Below are 6,282 nucleotides of genomic sequence, written 5' to 3'. Positions count from 1 at the left end.
ACAATAGGTACACAATAGGTGCATACTCCTTTTTAGACATCAATTATTTACTTCACACTAAATAATTCACAACACATGAGATACATATTCCTTGTCCCTTTCATGAATCTTTCTAAATCCCTCTAAATATCTCTCCTTCATGCATATTCACTCCCCATACTTATGAGTTGTGTTTCTTTCATGGATACTCTTCCCCATACCATAGGAGATACTCTCCCCATGGCTTAGGAGATTTTTTTTTTTCATTCATACTCTCCCCCATTGACATCAATGTCAAAGAACTCAATCTCAATGTTACTTCATACCAATTGCTAATATGTTGCTCCAAGTCTTCAACTAGCTCGAGGGTCCAATGAAACTATTGAATACCAAATACCAAGAGTCCTCGGTGACTCAAATCATCACAGATACTCCCCCATACAAGAAACATCAACATTTAGTCTAGGCTAACAATAGTTTTCTATACCACTGGATTGATGCACTCTCTACATCACCTACTCAGACGTAGGAAGGGGCATAACACCAAGTTTACTTCTCAATCACTCAAATGTATCTTTAGGAAAAGGCTTCATAAAGATATTTGAAATTTGATCTTTAGTACTCACATACTCCAATCTGATCTCCTTTCCTTCTTCTTTCTCTCTCATCATATGATACTTAAAAGATTTATGCTTAGTCTTAGAATACAATAAGGATTCTAGGACATACTCATTGTACTTGTGTTATTATAGTAAATGATAAAAGGCTCTTCAAACTCAACTCTGATATCCTTCAACATCTACTTCATCCACATAATTTGATTACAATTATTTTTTGTTGCAACATACTCTACCTCAGTAGTACTTTGTGAAATACACTCTTTCTTCTTTCTTAACCAAGAAACCAATCTTCCTCTAAGAAAGGATTCTCGTCCACTAGTGCTTTTTCTATCATCCATATTTCATGTCAAATATACATTAGTATATGCACATAAAGTGAAATCACTTGATCTATCATACCAAATTCCATAGTCAAATGTCCTTTTTAAATACCTGAATATTCTCTTTATTGCTGCAAAATAATACTCCTTAGGATCATTTTGAAATATAGCTACAATCACAACTACATTTTCTATATTTGGTTTGGTGTGAGTCAAATACTACAGACCTCCAATCATGGAACTATACTTCCTCTACTCTACTACTGGTAGCTCATCTTTGCTAGATAACTTGTGGCTAGTTATGATGGGTGTACCAATTGGTTTACAAATTTCCAAACCAAACTTTTTCAAAAAAATCATTCAAGTACTTAGCTTGTGAAATGAAAATAACATCACTATTTTATATAATTTGCATTCCTAGGAAGAACTTCATTTCTTCTATCATGCTCATTTCAAACTCATTCTTCATTTATTTAACAAACTTATCACTTGCTTCATCATTACCTTTGAAAATGATGTCATCAAAAAATATTACCATAATCAACAAACCATTTTCAACTTCTTCCAAATAGAAGTTACTATCTTCCATACCTTTAGAAAATCCAATCTTTGCCAAATAACTATCCAACCTTGCATACCATGTCTTTGTCTTCTGATAAAAGAAAACCTTCAAGCTTCTCAATATATACCTCTTCTTGAAGTTCTCCATTTAGAAAGGTTGATTTAATACTAATATGATAAACTTTAAGTTTTTTACTCGCAGTATAAGCCAAGAACATCCTTACTACTTCTATTCTAGCTATAGGTGCACATGTCTCCTCATAGTCTATGCCTTCTTATTGCAAATATCCCTTGTATACAAGTCTAGCCTTGTTCCTCACAACTTTTCCTTGCCCATTCATCTTGTTTCTGAATACCCATTTGGTTCTTACCACATTTTTTTCTTTAGGTCTAGGAACTAATTCCCATGTATCATTCTTCACAATCTAATCTAATTATTCCTTCATCAATTGAAACTAATGATCATCTTTACATGCTTCATATACACTCTTAGGATCAACTTGAGATATCAAACACATCTCCTCATTTACTCTATTCCTTTTCATTAAACCTTTGTTGTTGCTTCCAATTATCTACTTAGGAGGGTGATTTTGTTGTCAGAGTCTTGTTAGAGGTATGAGTTTAAATCTCAACTCTTATCTCTTCTCTATGTTCACATCTTTTCTCTCCTCTTTTCTCAATAGTTAGCACATAATTTTGCAAATCATTGTTAGTCTCAAAGAAAACTTCAACATTATGTCTAAAAATTCTAGAACTATCTTCTTCTTCATCTAAATTACATTCTACCATCTTTTTCTTAGTTCCAAACTCTTCATCAATCCTTTATGCCTTTCTTTTCAATGAATCACCAAGAAACATACCACCATCACTTCTTAGATCAAAGTTACTAATGTCACCAACTCTCTTAATGTAACATTTGCTCCAAATATTCTAAAATACTTAACTAATGGTGAATGAGAAAACTATAGTTGATAAGGTGCCTTGTTCATATATTTTCTAATCTATTCTTCATTCAAATTGTATACTACTTTATTGATTTCTTCTCTCTAAAATGTGTTTGAAACATCATTCTCAAACAACATTTCTCTTGCTGCTTCTACTGCTGACTTATTCCTTCTTTCAGCAATCCCATCCTACTTACGTGTTCTAGGTGAAGACAGCTTCCTGTTGATTCTATTTTCCTCACAGAATATGTTAATCTCTCTAGTAGTCAATTCTCCTCCTCTATCAGATATCAAACACTTTATCTTAACACTAGATTCATTCTCAACTCTATCGTTAAATATCTTAAACTTCTCAAAGGCTTCATATTTCCCTTTAAGAAATGCTACCCACATTATTCTAGCGAAATTAGTAACAAAAATCATAAAATAGCTTTCACCAAATCCTCTTGTCCTAGAAGGACCACTCAAATCCATGTGAATGATCTCTAGCTACTCTATGGTAGTGAACTTCTTGCTAGGAAATGATATTTTCTTCTGCTTAGCCAAAATACATTCTTTACACACAACATTAGTAGGCTTTGTAATCTTAGGAAAGTATCTAACTGCAAAAGTGCTACTAACCTTCACAATATTACAAAATTTTATGTGACAAAATATTCTATGCCATAACCAACTATTATCCACATTATCTACTAAACATGTCATTTTAGTAGGATTCAACTAAAATACATTTCCTCTAGATCTAGTGCTAGTTCCAATCAATTTATGATCTCTATCTTTGGTAATACAGGTCTTCTCAGTGAATTAAAACTAATAACCCTTGTCCAAAACTCAACAAGTTATGTTTCAATCCATCAATAAAATAAACATCATTAGTTTTAGTTTAAACATCAAGAATAATGGATACAATTCTTGTTATATGAAAGGCTCCATTTTTACCAACTCAAACAATACCTCCATCATGATTCTCGAACTTGACAAACTTATTCATATCACTAGTCATGGGATGTAAACAACTACTATCTATTATCCATTTAGATTTCTTTTCCAATTGGGAAATTACATCTCTTTCTTCTCTAATTTCTCTATCAAGATCATCTTCCTTGATAGCCACAAATCCTAATTCATCATCACTTTCACTTTGACCTTTCTCATTAGATTCTTCATCCTCATTTGCATACAAACAGTTTCTATATCTATCACTTCTAGGCTTAAACTGTCCCTTATACATTTTCTCTCTTTTAGGAAATTTATATGCATAATGACCAAATTCATCACAAGTCCAACATTTAAATATTTTACTACCATCTTTTTTTCTTCTCACAATAAGTGGTATGCCTTCCTCAATCTTCTTCTCTTCATCAGATCTATTGATACTAGAAAAATCTCCACATGTGCTTGAACTCCTTGTCAGATTAGGTTGAATGTTTAGGGAACTGAAAGCTCTTTTGACTGTTGATAGATCTCTAGATTGTCTCAAATCTACTTCTATTCATTCCAATCTTCCAAGAAACATTTCCTTTGTGAAATTTTTAATGCAAGGCATTACTAGATGAATCATTTGAGCTATTAGCTTGAATGGTGGTTTCCAACTTTTTGAGATCTTCCATATAACTTCATCATATTCCTTATTTCCTCCATGACACCAAAGTCCTACAATAATTTTTGATACTTTATTAATATAACTTCTTACATATTCATCTTCTATCATTTTAGCATCTTGAAATGCACATATCCAATTCTATAATCTCATTCTCTTTGCATGACCATCACCTTCAAAATTATATTCTAATACTTTCTAAATTTCATAAGATGTTACAAGTAACTTTACTTGACTATATCCATTCTCTAGAAGAGCTATTATTATAGCTTCTCTTTCTATCATGTTACCCATGAATATATCTCTCTCTCTTCTTCATTGCATCCTTCAAGCTTTCATTCTTCAATGATTGTCTTCTTACTCTTTGTCAAGATCTAATATCCAAAACCCATGCACAATAGATGAGTCTTCATCTTATCCTTCCAATTGTTATAGTTGACTCCATCAAATCTAGGACTATCCTTTCTTAAAATATTTGTCATCAATCTCCAAATTCGTTAAGCTTATCCTTCTAGGACCTAATGTTGTAATACAATTTATTAGAATATATAGTCCACTTATATAATTGAAGGGGGGAGGGGGTGAATTAGTTATCCAAATATTATCACAATTATCAACCTTGAAGAAACTTAACCATATGAATAATATAAACTAAAACCACAATAATATACTCATACACAAAAATACTAGATATGTTAACTAGGGAAACCTTTGATTAGAGGGAAAACCCTGGTAGGGATGGTACTCTCAAGATGATGTACTAATATAAAATTTCTTTTCTAGAAGATAGACCCTATTAGTAGGCTATAAATACATTTAGTACATATGAGTCCCTATTAGGATATTGAAACCCTGTTAGGAGTTGTGTCAACCCTATTAGGACTTGTGGAAGATAGTTGACCCATTGCTCAAATAACTTCAAGGGAAAGACCAACAAACTAGTGTTGTCCATATGATCTATGTATTATTCCTTATAGAATAATAGGATGGTACTATACTTTCCCTTCATATTTATCTATCCTATCAACTAGACCTCTACTCCTTTTGATCTTGTAACTAGATCACAAATCTTACATCCATTAATCCCTTGGATCGCTTAAACACATTTAGTAAGCACTCTACTTCTTTTTGCACTTTGCACTTCTTGCAACAAAAAATAAACTTCAATAATTACAAACAAGGAAAACATATTTCCTTTATACCATATCATCATAATAATTCCTTGAGTTAACCTTGAGGTTTTCCCAATTTAATTTTATAAGATATTTAATTAATTACAATTATAATAGCACTATCATTTCACTATCTATACGAAACTTCACAAGTGTGATACTAGGGCTTAAGCACTTGCTAACATCATCAAATGACTACCCTTTATCACTTCCTAGCTATGCATATTCTTACTACATCTTAGATGTAATTTAGCAAGGAAACATTAGGATGTGATTTTCCAGTAGTCTATCTTTGAAAAACTCTTTGTAAATTAGGTACAACTTTTGTACATCTTCAACTTGGGCTCTATGAACTTAACCATGTAATCAAGACATTGTACCGAGCATGTCCACAACTACACATTACCAAACAATCAAACCATTATCTGTACCATTAAGATCCCTCTCTGCTACTCAACTAGTCTTTACAGAAACCATGCTAAGTTGACATCAATAAAGAACATAGTCATGAATGCAACATGTCAATACTCTATAATGCTTAGGATACTCCTCCAATGTAGTAACATCAACATTTGTGCTAATAGTTACTTTCTAATCATTGTATTAGTCTAGGGTAAATCCTTTTGATTAAGGTTGACCTAACAATCATTTGTAAATCCTTTAACTGCATGACATTCTAATGGAATGGTCTAAAGTCCTCTGACAAGGCTCACTCCTAATAGGGTGATTGAAATCCTTTTAACTAGGTCACATTTAACACTATGTATTGTAACCTTTAATAGGGTTGTCCTTTCACAAGGCATTACTTTAGAAGAGTGAGAATTAGTAGCATGTTACTGGTAGTTTTTCCCAAATTGGGTTTCCACTTAAAATCCTTGTGTCAAATTGTGTGAATATTCTTATGTTGTTTTATGTTTACATTTCTACAAAGTTTATGTATTTTATGATCTAATGGATGTATACATGATAAGGTATTATGGATATGGGTGTACTACATTGTTAAAAAATTATTTATACATCTAGAACTTGGATAACAGATTCACACCCCCCCACTCTTAGTTATTCTAAAGAACTCCAACAATTGGT

Source organism: Cupressus sempervirens, chromosome 5 (genome assembly GCF_028749045.1).
Source record: "Cupressus sempervirens isolate cs-2001-9-10 chromosome 5, ASM2874904v1, whole genome shotgun sequence".
Lineage (NCBI taxonomy): Eukaryota > Viridiplantae > Streptophyta > Pinopsida > Cupressales > Cupressaceae > Cupressus > Cupressus sempervirens.
The sequence above is the reverse complement of the archived record's forward strand: the minus strand, read 5'-3'. Positions refer to the sequence as shown.